General features: G+C 40.0%; 1 long non-coding RNA gene across 7 annotated transcripts in view; it reads right to left on the bottom strand.

Moving 5' to 3' along the window:
* LOC132395593 (uncharacterized) overlaps positions 1 to 5,468 on the bottom strand; it is a 40,552-nt gene extending 35,084 nt beyond the window's left edge. For 2 of the 7 annotated variants that reach the window (XR_009512683.1, XR_009512684.1), the window contains exons 1-2: positions 5,312 to 5,459; positions 4,876 to 4,948 (exon numbers count right to left, since the gene is read on the bottom strand). This is a non-coding gene — a long non-coding RNA (uncharacterized LOC132395593). Of the gene's footprint in view, positions 1 to 4,875; positions 4,949 to 5,311 lie in introns of all 7 variants that reach the window. The other 5 variants (XR_009512685.1, XR_009512687.1, XR_009512689.1 and 2 more) reach the window with 4 other exon arrangements.
* Between the last annotated feature and the right edge of the window lie 11,190 nt (positions 5,469 to 16,658).

Genomic DNA, 16,658 nt, shown 5'->3' with positions numbered 1-16,658 from the left:
ATAAGGAACTACTGACTGGAAAGTGTAATAACCAATTTTATGGACTTCCCGTCATGAAGAGCAAAGCACAAGCCTGAGGCACAGCAAATGTCAAGTTTGTTAGCAGCTTCCAGCTGTTAAAAGATGACTTGATAATCAAGGGGAATAAAAATAATTCAAAGGATTGGGGGAAGGGAAGGGAAAGTGCAATGAAAGGAGAAAGGAAAGAGTAAGATTGAGAATACTATGGAAGAGCTTTCATGGGTGATTCACTCATGCCAGAACTGTAATCTTTGAATGGAATGGGATGAAGGAGCTGGGGTTAAGGTTTAGTGGGTTGAGGGAGTGGTATGGAGATTAGAGTCATTCATTGAGATGGAGGGAAAAAGGGGATGAAATAATAAAGAAAGTGGGGAATGGGGAAATATGTGATGTGATAAAAGGGTGGGGATAAAGACAGGGTTAGGGTAACAAAAAGAAGGAAAGCAGCAAGAAGGAGAACAGGAGAGGAAGAGAGGATATGGGACTAGGTAAAAATGGGAGGAGAAGGTGTAATCCCTAAAACACTTATGTGATGTAATGTCTTTCTGAGGCCTTTCAACTTCACATGAACTCAAGTCAACGGCCACAATTTTCCTTCTTTTTTCTTTGGTCTTCCTTTGCATCTTCTGTGTATTTTTTTTCCCCTCTTGCTTGATATCCTATTGTATCAACTTGTATTTTTCATTTGAGTAATTTGTCCTCCTTACTAATATCCAATATTAATCCACATTTACTGATTGACATCTTTACATACCCTCTACCATGCCAAACTTAAATCCTATTTTGATAAGACTGTTCTAAGAATTTTTTAACAGACCACTAAGGCATTCAAAATTACTTTTTTATCTGTATGAACTGAATTAAATAGGAACAAATTAATGTTTGCAGCTTCATTTATTTTCTCTCCTTACACAATCTCCCAACAATCAGTTGGACTTTGCCAACAGAACAATGTATTTTGCTCTAGAAATAGAACAACATATTTTGGTCTGTGCTCAAAATACTAGTCATCTTTGTTTTACTATGGCTGATTTCATTGGTATTAATTTATTGACTGTTAGCTGCTTCTGAGGTGCAAAGCCATTGAATTGCAGCCTTTTGGCCTCGCTAAGTATTGCTCCACTTATCCTGCTCAAGCCAATATTTCTCCTTCCATGTTCAAGTTTATGTTTATTGTCATTTAACCATATGCAGGTATACTGTCAAACCAAACAACATTCCTTCAGATCAACATGTAAAACACAGAGCATATAACTCATACACAATACAAAAAGTAATGTGATTGCAAATAAATTGAAAAATAGTAAGGTGCATTAACGATACAAGTCAAGAGGGAAAAAAAAACACAGAAGATGCAAAGGAAGACCAAGAAAAAAGAAGGAAAATTGTGGCTGTTGACTTGAGTTCTTGTGAAGTTCAAAGGCCTCAGAAAGACATTACATCACATAAGTGTTTTAGGGATTATACCTTCTCCTCCCATTTTTACCTAGTCCCATATCCTCTCTTCCTCTCCTGTTCTCCTTCTTGCTGCTTTCTTTCTTTGTTACCCTAACCCTGTCTTTATCCCCACCCTTTTATCACATCACGTATTTCCCCATTCCCCACTTTCTTTATTAATTCATCCACGTCATATCTGGCACTTCATATCTGATGGGACCTGGGTTGTGGCAGGGAATTCAGTATTCTCACAGCATGAAGAAAGAAGCTGCCTTCCATCCCAGCAATCATTGTCCTAATGCTACAGTGCCTCCTGCCTGATGGTAAGATGTCAAAGAGATTGTTGGATGAACGGAAGGAATCACTGGCAATGCTAAGGCCCTGCATATGCAACGTTTTGGATAAATATCTCTCATGGGTGAAAACGGGACCTCGAGGTCCTCTCAGCAGTCTTCGGAATCCTTTGTAGGGACTTGCGGTCAGATGTCTTGCAATTCCCTTACCAGTCAGTGATACAGCTGGTCAGGCAGCTCTCAATGGTGCTCCCATATAAATTAGTTGGAATCGGGACTCGGGATGAGGAAGTCTTGCTTGCCTCAATCCCTTCAGGAAGTGAAGATGCTGCTGTGTTTTTTGACCATTGAGGTGGTGTTGAGGGACCAGGTGAGATTACCTGTTATGTACACTCTCAGAAACTTGGTTCTCCTAACTCTGTCTACAGAGAAGCCATTTATGTTCAGTGAGGAGTAGTCAGCCTGCTCCTTCCTAAAGTCCACAATCATTTCTTTGGTCTTGTCCATGTTGAGACTCAAGTTGTTGTGCTCACACCATTCTACCTCCTTTCTGTAGGCATCTCGTTGTCATTGTTGATGAGGCAAACCACTATTGTATCATCAGCAAACTTGTTGATTCAAATTTAATTGGGTCTAGCAGTGCAGTCATGCATCAGCAAGGTGAACAGCAGAGCACGCAGCCCTGATGTTGCTGCCAACACGGATTAACTATTTTTGTCAAGAAATCCAAGACCCAATTACAGACAGAAGTGTTCAGACCCAAAGAGGACACCAGTTTCCAAGGGATAATAATATTAAATGCTGATTTAAAATTGACATACAGCCTCCTGGCATATTAGGGACCATTTTCCAGGTGTGACAGGATGGAGCAGAATACAGAGGCTCCAGTTTCATCTTTGTTCAACTGACTTGAACAATAAGCAAGTTGGAAATGGTCCAATGCAGTGGGAATTTGGGATTTAATGCTGTTCAAAGCACTTCATTATTGTTGAGGTCCATGCCACTGGATGGTAGTTGTTAAGGCAGGTTATTTGGGCACTGGGACTGCCTTGAAACTTGTGGGGACTGTTTTCTAGGAAGATGTTAAAGATGTCCATTAGAACCTGTTAACTGGGCTGCACAGTCTTCAAGCACCCAACCAGTTAAGATATCTGGACCTGCAGCTGTACATGGGTTGATCCTGGCTAGGGTCTCCCTCACTTCAGCTGTGGCCAGACAGAGTGCCTACTCGTCAGGGGGAAGGGAGCCTTCCTCGTCAGCACGTTATTCTGTGCATCAAACTGTGCAGAAAAGGCAATCAGGAAGAGTGGTGCCACAATCGTTGTTGTGCAGGGTAGACCTGTAGTCTGTATGGCCTGAACGCCTTGCCACACGGGAATCATGTCACTGGTGTCACAGAAATAGCTGTGTATTCTCTGTGAATAATCCCATTTTGTCTTCCTGTTGGCATGGGAAAGTGCAACGCAACTCTTACTGACAATTACATTTCATTACCTATGACCAATTTCTGAAAATGTACTCTGGCCTTACCTTAAATGTCTCCCCTTTCTTTTAATGCTGGTGCTACTTCTTGATGCTTTTAATTTTTATTTCAAAACTCATTACAGTATATCTCTCTTCTAATTCACTATTCATATGCTCTCTTGAAAAGTTCAGTTCTGTGTAAACACCAGGCGGATCTCACAATCCCATCTTTCCTTGGCCTCAGTTACTGACGAAGTTCTGTCTACTACCCCTTAAACTGCTTTACTATGTTCTATTTACATGTCTTCTGTGTTAAGCCCTGGAATAAACACACACACACGCACACACACACACACACACACACACACACACCTCCCCCCATCTTGTTGGGTGGTATTAACCTCCAGTTGAGACCTGCACAAACTAGACAGTTCATAAATATGGTGTGTATGACAGCCTTCTGCTTGATATTGTTGGCTGCTTGATACTTGTGTCAAGCTGGTGGACTCCTCCTGGGGAAAGCAGTGAGGCAGCATTCACATCTAGAGTTTTTAGAACCCTTAGGCTGAACTCATGAATTATTAGTCTGATGTAGTTTGGCTTCCAGAATAAAGGTAAGGAAAACATTCAACTTGTTTTAGTTGTATTAAATTAAATGTTTTAATTGTCTATAATTAACTGTATTCATGGGTGCGTGCATGCATGCATGCACATGTGTGCGTGTGTGCATGAGATCCTGAAGGGCAGGATCTCACCAACTATTTTGTCAATGCAACTGATAGGCCCTGTGGTGATCTTGGCTCTATGGAGAACTGCACTGAAGACCATGGTAGAAGAAACAGTGTAGTCTCAGGGCAGCTGAAAGTCTGCATGTTGCTTCATTATCTCTGTACCGTTGACATTCAACAGCATTGCCATTGTGGAGTTCTTCACCCTCAACATCTGAAAGACTTGTGATTTGGCTGCATTTTTTGGTAAGATTTTTCTTTTAAAATGAATTCCAGTTCTTAAGCTGCCATGTCGAGATACGAACTGCCCTGCACAGGATTATTAGACCAGTCATCTGGAGTGTGTATCTAGTATCATAAGCATAGCTTGCCCTTATCCATTTCTGGAATTTTTACCATTTTTCCATTGAAATAATCTAAATATACACTTATCGTGCAGCTTTCTCTGAAGTGTTTACATTTGCAAGACAGTTGGGCTGGATGGAATGACTGAGCTTGACAAACTGGAAGAAATGAAAAGCATTGTGACATTCCAGTAACCACTTATGTTCATTGCCTCAGTGACAATTATGCATTACTTTATTTGTTAGAGTTTCAAGATCCCCGGCAGTGCTGGCAAAGTCAGCATTTATTTTTCCTTTCTTCCTCTCCTACTTCCGTTGAACTGAATGGTTGTACTGATGACCTCCACATGTGCATGAAAAATCGCCAGCTGCAATGGCTTAAACTCTAGGTCAAAGAGTTAGAGTGGCAAACTGGGATAAATGTGGTGCTTCATGGGGTTGTACGCAATGACTCCAGCACCAAGACAACCCTGAGCCCACCCTAACAGAGATCCCTCCACTTCCTCAGCAACTTAAAGCTATTTCTTGTTTTGATAAGAAACCCAGCAAAAATCCTAGTTGAGACACATCCCTTCCCAAACTACTCACTTGCCAGTTCCATCAAGCACCACCTGTCAACTTGTGGACGATTCTGCAGTCCCCACACTGGCTTCTTCAATCACTACAGCGTGAATAAAACAAATGGAAGTAAGTTATTCTCAATCCCAGGAACTTGCGGGAAGAAGAAAAACTCAAATTATTTATGAAGTCATAGTTACAATCAAAAAGGTAATCAAAAAAGTATCTGGACTAGAAGAGAAAATGCACATTATATATAATATTGTATGAACTTTTATGGATGTTATAATATAGATAGATAGATAGATAGATAGATAGATAGGAACTTCATTGATCCCAAAGGAAACAATTTTGCTTCGGAAAAAGGCTATCTCATTCTTAGAATGCTCTCTCTCTGTCTCTCCCTCCCTCCCTCTCTGTCTTTTAACACCATCTTTCTAGTTAATTGTGAACTTGCAGCATTTACCTTCTTGAAAATCATGAGTTTTGGAAGTAGCCGTGTTTCTTGACTGTTGGAGATGTACTTATTCAGGCAATTGAAAGCATTCCACCCCAGTCCTGACCTATGTACTGCAGGTTGGGAACAGCTAGTCAAGTAGTTACTCCCTGCAGGATAACCAGCCTTTGACCTGCTTCTGTAGCCACAGAAATTATAAGGCTGGTTTACTTGAATTATTAGCAGTGATGATTAACTGAATGTTTAAGATCTATGCCAGGTATTAAGACCTTCTCTTGTTAAAGATAAAAGGTTTCAGAATCAGACTGATAAAATATTTCTGAAAGAGGTTTTTAAAGGCTTCACAGGCCTGGAGATCCAGGTAACCCTTCCGTGACAAATCTATCTGCTTTCATTAGATATACCTGTTGCTCCTGATCTCAATGTAGGGTGAGGAAATATCTATTTTGTTGGTCCCTTTGCCCTAATGGCTCTTGTAAAGAGGAGATGCAAGCAACTGGAGATGCTGGAATCTGGAGCAACACACAGAATGCTGAAAGACCTCGATGTGTCCGGCACCATCTATGGAGGGAAATGGAAAGCTGATGGTTCAGGACAAATCCTTCATCTGGACTGGAAACTCTCTGTCGCTCTCTTCTGAGCATACTATTTGGAGCTTTGACCAGGTGAATTAAGTTTTGTTTGAACTACTGGTTGCTCTGTGTCAGCTGGATAAACGTCTGTTATCAGTGAGGCAGGATTATCATGAAGCTAAAGCTGTAGTGCTGATACATCACTTGATAAATCGTGTGTGGAGCAGATGCTAATTACCACGGGGATCTACATGACTCGCCATTCCCAACCGTTAATATCTGTTGTTCTAGATTTTCAGTATTCTCTGTAATTTATTAAAAATTTCTATAATCTCAACACTGAAAATTGCCTTGTCTACTTGGCTTTTGGATAGTATAGATATGAAGATTTTCTTAGGTAGAGATACAGAGATCAACAATTGATATACTAAACAAAAAGGATATGCATATAATATTTACAAAGAATGGTTTCAGCCTTGTTTTGGAATTAGTTAGTTTTGTTTTTGAGTGATATTTTGACAGAGGTAAAGTTTTCATAGCTTATCCTTTTAAAGTAGGAAGAAGCAGTAAAAGTTGTTGGGAGCTCACTGAATATATTTTGAACCAGCATTCTTTTTGCCCAGTGACATTAGACTCACTCAAGTTTACCTGTAGTTTTACACACTAATAATAATAATATAAAATCCCATCATAAAACTACAGGGGGCCCTGGAGCACCATAATAGAGCTCTTCACTGGAAGGTAGCCTCGCAAGTTTTGCTTCAGGTAATTCAGAGAGCTGTGAACTATCAAAGTTAGGCAGTACCATGTTTCAAAATCAAAAGCTCAGACTGCAGTTATGTTTGATTTCAGAATTTCTGTTGTTAGAGTGCCTCTCCAGATCGAGTAGAACTTCTTCAGTGCTTGGGCCAACTGAAATAGAATCAGTAAAGAAGAAACATAAAATCACAAAGTATTGTAATGCCACTTCTCAAAGTTGAAAGTCAATTTACTATCAAAGTATGTATATGTCACCATATACTACCCTGAGATTCATGTTCTTGCAGGCGTTCACAAAAGAATAAAGAAATGTAACAGAACCAATAAACACACCTCGACAAAGACTGACAGAGAAAGTGCAAAAGAAGACAGTCTGTGAACTTACAACTTACACTGCCATCAGACCATAAGACATAGGTAGAATAGAATAGAATAGCCTCTCGCTATTCTATCTTGGCTGATTTATTATCCCTCCCAATCTTAATCTCCTGCCTTCTCCCTGCAACCTTTGACAATCTGAATAATCAAGAACCTATCGAACTCCACTTTAAATATACTTTTGTCTTGGCCTCTATTATGTTTTGTATCTTCAAGACATTAAACTAATTGAGAGGAAGACACAAGAGTCCGATATGTGGGTCTAACTTTAAGTTCACTTTAGCGGTAGTGTGATGACATTTGCAATTCAAGTATTTATACATATAACCTGTAACGAAATACTGAAATGAACAAGAATGCTGTGGTGAACTATGTGCCTGTCTGGACACGCCCCCTGCTGACTGCTCCTGTGGCTCCTCCCACAGGCCCCTGTATAAAGGCGATCTGAGGCCTGACGCTCGGCCTCAGTCTCCAGGACATAGTATGATGGACACTCACTCCTGGTTCCTTCTTCCAGTCAATAAAAGCCGATATCTCGCCTTACGTCTCAGTGTGAGTTATTGATGGTGCGACAAATGCTTAATCAAACAATATATTTACAAGATTACTCACATATTGCTGAAATATTAAATGCGCAACTGCCTGTACAGCTGTCCATGGGAATGGTTTCACAGATTCGCCACCTTCTGGTTCAAGAAATTCCTTCTCATCTCTGTTCTAAATGGGCATCCCTCTACTCTGACACTATGCCCTCTCATCCTAGACTCACCCACTATAGGAAACATCCTCTCCACATAAATAAATAAGTAAATAAGTAATACTGAGATTCTAAGTTGCACACTCCTTGAAACTGAATTGATACATTGTGGAGCCAATTCAGACTTCAAGTGAGTGAAGTTGTCCACAATGGTTCAAAAGGCTGGTGGTTGAAAGGCAATAACTGTTTATAAACCTGGTGAAGTGGGACTTTTAGGTGTACTACTCTTGTTTTTGTGGCATTCAGATCCCTTGCTTAATGTTGATGCTACAGTTCTGTAAGAATACGTAATGAAGAATCAAGTGACCTGTTGCAATGAAGTTAAAGAAAACATGAAAGAAAGAACATGAGAAGAGATGTACAAAAGCAATAATGATGGATTTAAGTGGTTCAGATGCTGGAGAAGGGGATGTAAGGTGGGCCTGCAAGGGAAAGGACAAAATGGGAAGGAGAAATGAAGTGAAACATGGAGAGAAATATGGAAGAAGAGTGGAAACAAATGAGAGAGAGAGAGGAGCTGAGATAACCTTATTGGCTTTCTACTTTCTGTAGCCCTAAATTTTGAAGTATTTGCTATTCTACTTTATGAAATTATTTGGAGTATCTGTACTGTTGTATTATTGCTTACATGGGCAAATAACAGAGATAAGCCTACCAACAGAACATTCTTTATTGGAGTCAGTAACTTGCGGCTAACTAACTGCAGCGACAAGTACAACATATTAAGATAATACCACCTAATATATCCAGTTCTCAAAAGTACCTTCACACTGACAGACACTCAAAGTTTGCATCACTCTCTCAGCTTCTTAAGTCCATAGACATTAGATCAGAATTAGGCCATTTGGCCCATTGTGCCTTTATTTATTTATTATTATTCCACTCAACCCCATTTTTCTGCCTTCTCGTATCTTTTGAAGACCTAATTAATCAATATATCAACTCACCACCCTCTGGCTAAAGAAATTTCTCCTCATCTCTATTCTAAATGGATGTCCCTCTAATTTGAGGCTGTGCTCACGGGTCCTAGACACCTCCACCATAGGAAACATCCTCTTCTCATCCACTCGATCTAGGCCTTTCAATATTCAGAAGGTTTCAATGAGACCCCCTCATTCTTCTAAACTCCAGTGAGTACAGGCCCAGAGCCATCAAATGCTCCTCAGATGTTAACCCTTTCTTTTCTGAGAATATTCACATGAACCTCCACTGTATCCTCTCCAACACCAGCACATCCTTTCTTAAATAAGAAGCTCAAAACTGCTCACAATACTCCAAGTGCTCTCTGACCAATGCCTTTTAAGGCCTCAGCATCACATCCTTGCTTCTCCAATTTTGTCCTCAAAATGAATGCTAACATTACATTTGCCTTCCTTACCACCCACTCAGCCTGCAAGTTAACCTTTAGGGAATCCTGCATGAGGACTCCCAAGTCCTTCAAATCTGATTTTTGAATTTTCTCCCCATTTGGAAAATAGTCTATGCCTTTATTATTTCTACTGAAGTGCAGGACCACACACTTTCCTACAATAAACTCTATCTGCCACTTCCTGCCCATTCTCCCAATCTGTGTAAGTCCTTCAGCAGACAACCTGTTTCTTCAACACTACCTGCTCCTCCACCTGTCTTCATATCATCCACAAACTTTGCCACAAAGCTATCAATTCTTTCATCCAAATCATTGACATATAAAATGAAAAGAAAGATCCAATATCAAACCCTACGGCATACCACTGCCACTGGCAGCGTACCATAAACAGCTCCATTTAGTCTCACTATTTGGCTCCTGTCAGTCAGCCAGTCTTCTATTCATGCTAGTCTCTTCTCTGTAAGACCTTGGACTCTTATCTTGTTAAACAGCTTCATGTTTGGCATCTTATCAAAGGACTTCTGAAAATCCAAATAATCGACATCCATTGACTCTCCTTTGTCTATCCTGCCCACTATTTTCTGAAAGGATTCCAACAGATTTGTCAGGCAAGATTTCCCCTTAAGGACAACAAAGTTCATAGTTCAAAGTAAATTTATTATCAAAGTACATATATATTGCCATAAACAACCCTGAGATTCATTTTCTTGCAGGCATACTCAGTGAATCCAACAGCCATAATAAAATCAATAAAGACTGCTGCCAACAGAGTGCAAAGGAAACAACCAATGGGAAAAGGACAACAAATTGTGCAAATGCAAAAGAGAAAATTAATAATAATAACAACAATCAATAATTAAATAAATAAGCAAGTAATAAATATTGAGAACATGAGATGAAGCGTTCTTAAAAGTGAGTCAACAGGTTGTGGAAGAGATGGGGCAAGTGAAGTTGAATGAAGTTATCGCCACTGGTTCTAGAGCTTGATGGTTGAGGGGTATCAACTGTTCCTGAATCTGGTGTGTTATGAGGCTCCTGTACCTTCTTCCTGATAGTAGCATTGAGAAGAGAACATGACCTGGGTGGTGGCAGTCCATGATGATGGATGCTACTTTCCTGTGATGGGGCTCCATGTAGATTGTCTCAACAGTGGGGAGGGCTTTACCTGTGACGGACTAGGATGTATCCACTACATTTTGTAGGATTTTCCATCCAAGGGCATTTGTGTTTTCATACCAGGCTGTGACTCAGCCAGTCAATGTACTCCTCACCATACGTCTATAGAAGTTTGTCAACATATTAGATGTCATGCTGAATCTTTGCAAACTTCTAAAAAAGTAGAGGCACTACCGTGCTTTCTTCATAATTGCACTTCATCAGTGCTGAGCCCAGGACTGGTTTCTCTGAAGTGATAGCACAGAGGAATTTAAAGTTGCCGACCCTCTCCACCTGATCCTCCAATGAGGACTGGCTCATGCAGCTCTGGTTTCCTCCTCCTGAAGTCGTAGTCAGCTCCTTGGCCTTGCTGACATTGAGTAAGTGAATGCTGTTATGACACCACTCAGGCAGATTTTCAATCTCCTTCCTGTATGCTGATTTGACACCACCTTTGATTTGGCCATGACAGTAGTGTCATCAAGAAACCTGAAATGGCATTGGAGCTGTACTTAGCCACATGTTCGTAAGTGTAAAGCGAGTAGAACACACAGCCTTCTGATACACCTGGGCCGATGGAGATTGAGGAGAAAATGAGGTTGCCAATCTGAACCGACTGGGTTCTGAAAGTGAGGAAATCAAGGATCCAATTTCACAAGGAGGTATTGAAGTCAAGGATTTGCAGCTTGTTGATTAGTTCTGAGGGGAGGATAGTATTGAATGCTGAGCTGACGTATGCACCTTTGCTGTCCAGATGGTCCAGGGTTGAGTGAAAAGCCAATGAGATAGCATCTGTTGTGGATCTGTTGTGCTAATTGGTAAATTGGAGTGGATCCAAGTCACTTCTCAGGAAAGAAATGATGTGTTTCATCACCAGCCTCTGAAATCACTTCTTCACGGTGGATGTAAGTACAACTGGATTATAGTCATTGAGGCAGGTTACCAAGTTGTTACTGCTGATTTTGGCCTATTTTGTCATGTGCCTCCAAGTAGCACAAAACACCATCAGTAATAATGGACTCCAAGATCTTGGGTTCAGGTGTAACATATCCTTTTTGTACACTTCATCCCAATGATCCAGAAACCTAAAACCCTGTTCCCTTCACCAATTCTTCAGCCACACATTCACCTGCCAAATCATCCTATTGTGATCTACACAGCATCTGCAGTGTACTTTGTGCATCCTATTGTTATCCTCACTGGCATGTGGTGTGGTAGCAGTCCAGAGATTATTAGCCTGGAAGTGCTGCATTTCAGCTTTCTATCTAACTCCCTTTATTCTCTTTTCAGGACCTTTTCCTAACTATCTCATTGATATCAATACTCCACGTACCACAACTTCAGGCTGCTCACTCTCCTTTAGAATGTTGTGGACCAGATCTGAGACATCAGTGACCCTGGCAACTGTGAAGCAGCATACCATCCTAGTGTCTCTTTCACATCCACAGATTCTGCAGCTAGCTCCTCTAATTATGGAACCCCCTATCACCACTGAACTCTTTCTCTCCCCCCTCACTTCTGAGTCACAGAGACAAACTCAATGCCAGATTTCACATTGCTGCAGCTTCTCCCTGATAGGTAGTTCCCCCTTCCCCAACCGTATCCAGAGCGGCATACATATTATTGGAGACAAGGGTACAAATTCAGACTTTTTCTGTTTACACTAGAAATTACATTGGGAATTGAAGGATCTTGCAATTTAACCTTTGTACAGTTCCTTTCAGTCAGCAGTAAACAGCCTGGTCCCTGCAGCATGGAAATCATAGTCAAAATGCCTTATATAAATTCTTTTCATCCTTATCCTGTAGACATAACAAATAAGTGACATTATATTATTACCGCAAACATGAAGCCCTTAATATAAAATTGACAAATTAGTAGTCTCTTCTTTTGTGATGAACGTGTATGTTTTTGCACAATTAAAACACATTTAATTTAGGTGGTCTGATATGAACTTATACATTTATCACAGGGCTGATACATTTAATTTATTGGCAGGGCATTTTACTTTGCTTTTCAAATTAAGTTGCAATAAACTCAAGGAATTTTGCAGGTAGAACACATTACCCTGATGTGTTTATAGTGCACTTTTTGCACCATCAATTAGGGCTAAGTGTCAATGCAAGTATCTTCTAAGTAAATTGCATTTAAAGAGGATTAGGTCTGCATTCAACAATTTTATAAATGAGAGACACACTCACTTTTAGACAATTATGTCCAGTTTTCAACATACACGGGAGGTATTGAAGCCAAGGTCTTGCAGCTTGTTGATTAGCTCTGAGGGGAGGATAGTATTGAATGCTGAGCTGACGTATGCACCTAAGTATGTTACTTAGTATTTGCTTATTGATGCATATTGAATGAAATAGAATAAGTTCAGTTTTGTTTGACAACTTAGAGTTGTCGGGGTACAGCGAGCTGTTGCAGTGTCAGTAAATCTGTCGGCCTTTTTTGCCTTCAGCACTTGGCTGAGACTTCAGACTCCAAAAATTCTCCTCATGTGAGAAAATCTGTATCTGCCACAGAGAGAATGGAAGTAGGAGTTGGCACAATGTTGACTTGTAATAGAGTAAGCTGTGAAGGAGATAACAGGAGGAGCTGCCTTTTACTGAAACAGCTGAACCTTTATAATGTTTTGCACTGAGACTTCTTATAAAACTGGTAGGTTTATTTCAGGTTTTCTAGAGAGCAAGAATATGAGCTCTTCTCACAAGTAACACTCAGCAAGGTCTTTTATATTCTCTAAGAAAGAACTCTTAAATGGCCAGAATTTGTTTGTTTGTTTCTGTGATGATTTCATATTTATGAAATGGATTACTAATCAAGCAACTTACTCCAAATTCCATTTGGCAAATATTTTCTAGAGCTCTTCATATGGGTTTCTCTCTTATACTACCCTAGAGTTATTCTGCAAGGCAGTCCAAACCTTTCATTAGCAGCTGAACTCAAATACTTATTAACCCTTAACAGCTCAACCCTTAACAGCTCAAAGTGAGCGCTTGCAATCATAAATTATAGTGTACTTACTGTCATACTGAGTAATAGGAATATATTTCATTCCTTTCAAAATAAATCTCTTGACATTTGTGTAGTATCTACTGAAAAAGGATTAATAAACGGGAGGTAATGTAAAATTCTTTGAACCCAACCCAGCAATGCAGCGTATATGGAGCAGCATGGAGAGACACTACAAGCTGATTTAATATGTGCACTGGTCATAGAGACAGAGAGTTGTACAACACAGTAATGAGCCCTTTGGTTCACCATGGCTAAGCAACCTTTTTTGTCCACCTACACTGATTCTAATTGTCCACATTAGGTCTAAATCCTTCTATGCTTGCCTATTTAAGTGCCTGTCTAAATGTCACTTAGACAAGGTAATTCAAGCATAGAAGGATTCATACCCAATATAGTGATAGTTTATGAAGCTGTCACCTCTAAGTACCAACCACAAGCTGCATGAAAAAAAATCCCTCAAATCCCCTTTATAACTTACTCCTCTCACTTTAAAATTATGGCCTCTTGTTTTGATATCCCTATGTTGGGAAAAAATTTCTATCTGTGCCTGTTCTAATTAATTTTATAGACTATCATATCAACCCACAGTTTCTTTACTCTTAAGAAACTGGCCCAAACTACTCTTTTCTCACCCCATAGCTGGAGAAGGCTCTCTGTTGGTCAGGGTTGACCATCGATGTTGTATTCTAGCTGTCTACATTCAGTCAATGTGAAAGCCAGTACATAAACAAGGAAATATGATATGGAGAGCAAGCTTCCCCTCGCCACGTAGCTCATGAATCCAAAGAGACCAGTACATAACTAAGCATCTTCAACCCATGCAACATTTGGTAAATCTTCCCTGTATTCTCTCCAGCACGAACAATTCCTTTCTATAGTGAAGCCAACAGAAAGGCACACAATGCTCCAAGTGTGACCTAACCAGTGTTCAATGAAGTTGCAACATTACCTCCTAACTTTTGTACTCTATGTCCACCATATGAAGGCCACTGTATCTAGTATGTTGCCATTTTTTGTGAATCACGCATTTGTGCCCTAATGTTCATGAGCATTATTTAGTGCAAACAACACACACAAAATGCTGGAGCAACTCAGCAGGCCAGGCAGCATCAATGGAAAAAAACACAGTCGGTGTTTCAGACCTAAACCCTTTGGCAGGACTCCATGCTTTACTTAGTGCTTTATCATTTATAGCTTACGTCCCATCTTGCACTTATCAAGATAAGATTTCATTTGCCAATGCCCTGCCCAAATTTCCACCTGATCAATACCCTGCTAATAGCCTTAGACAATCTTCTTCACTAGTCAAACACTACCAATTTTTATGTCAGCCACAGACTTACTTATCATATCCCCTACATTCAAATTCATGCCGTGTATATATATTCTAAACGGTAAAGGTCCTAACATCAATCCCTGCTGTGCACAACAGACCTCCCATCAGAAAAGCATCCTTTTCACCTCCATTATCTGCCTCCTATCTATACTCTAACTAATTTATGCATGTTTGTATGTGCAATATATGCATACCATACAATTACATTTCCCAATTTTGAAAGACAAATAATTGATAAATACACACTATTTATAGATTTAACTCATCACAAGTTTTCAAAGTCTATTTGATCTTTCAAAGATTTTATGTAGTTGGCATTTGTATCCACTGCTTGACATAAGGAAAGTGTCACACATTGACTTAGCTATGATTGTATTGGGTTCACTGTTTTCAAAGCTCCAACTCAAAAGGAGATTTTACCCTCCATCCGATATGGGTATTTATGGATACCCTCACTGTGGGGTGGTTACACTGTACCAACCTACTGTTCAAAAACTAGTTTCCTTCCCTGTCTGGTCTCTACAGCAAGGCCTAGCTGACAATACCCAGAGTCTGAATGGTGGGTTCCACCTCCCTACTTCCAGCTAACAAAGTAATGTAAACACAGCTATTTTATTTTTAATTGTTTACATTCAATTAGGAACGAATAGATTTTAACACACATTTAACACTAATAAAGGATTTCTGATTTATAAAAGATATCTGAACTACAAAAGATTTAGCAACTACAAAGGATTTGCTAACACAGGCACAAGTCTCATGAACTATAAGAATATACCAATGAGTGCTGACGAATGAATTGTCTGTCATAGAATGTGAATGTAGAATGAATTCTATTTGTTTTTCCTGTCACCTTGTCTTTCTGTCATTATCCTTGTCATTCCTATAAATCTCCAATGCTTTGTAAAAGTTCAACTGTTTTGCTACCAGTTGACATTATCTGCATGAGATTTTTATCAGATACCATTGCTCGGACAAAATAATTCACATATATGGTCTAAAATCTTCTAGGGACAGAGATACCATATCCCCACGTTGTGTGAGCTGACTGAGTACACAGAAACCTCAACTAGAGGTGACCAACTATGAGTCAACTATACCCGTGTCTGATGTGCTAAGTGACAAAATCAGTCTGGTCTGCAAGCTTCTTTGAGCTCAGTCACAATGGTGCAAATAACTTTGCCAGTGTTGATCGGTTTGATACAGGTCAATTAACATAAACCTATTGTGTTATGTTGATTAAACATGGGTCTACAAAACCTCACTGTTTACTTGTTTGCATCAAGAAGTTGAACAAGGAATATTGGTTAGAAATTTAACCATCAAAAACAACTCTGACCCTTTGGAAAGGTTATGCAGCTGTGCAAGAAAGCAGAGGTTAGCAATAAGCCTCTCGTGCCCTGTATAGTGAATATCCATCACACAGTAGTGTAGATTCTTCATAAACATTTAAGTTCAAATTTAATAATCATTCAATGATACATAAATATAGTCAAACAAAACAGAGTTCTTCCAGAGCCAAGGTGCAAACAAATTGCCAGCAGTACACAGCAGTACACAGCACAGTACACAGCAAATAACACATATGGTTATGATTGCAGCAAAACATACAGTCACAAAGAAAAGAAAATAACAGCCCAAGTTCCTGAGTGGCATAGCCTGTAGATTGATGGTAAGTTGTTCGGGTCCAGCTTGTTCTTCCATCTAGCAAACACTGGAGAGCAATGCCAACTGAACGCTGGAGGGCAGCACGGATGGGAGGGTCAGACCCCAGCCTAGCACAGGCGTCTTTGATCTCTCTCACACCGCCTCCGGCATCTCCTCTCCAGGATGGCTGCAACAGGCAACCCGCAGCATGAATGCCTAGTCCTTGCTACAACCAAGGCAATGCAGCTCCCTCACCATCAATCCAACCAATGAACGAGTGAATCAGACTTGTTTGACCTTACTATTGTCCAATAGGATCTTGCAATCACAATAAAAATTTCCAAGGCAATTACTTGCACTGCATG

Source organism: Hypanus sabinus, chromosome 6, assembly GCF_030144855.1.
Source record: "Hypanus sabinus isolate sHypSab1 chromosome 6, sHypSab1.hap1, whole genome shotgun sequence".
In the NCBI taxonomy this organism is placed as follows: domain Eukaryota; kingdom Metazoa; phylum Chordata; class Chondrichthyes; order Myliobatiformes; family Dasyatidae; genus Hypanus; species Hypanus sabinus.
Note: the sequence above shows the minus strand (reverse complement) of the source record. Positions and strands in the feature narration are given on the sequence as shown.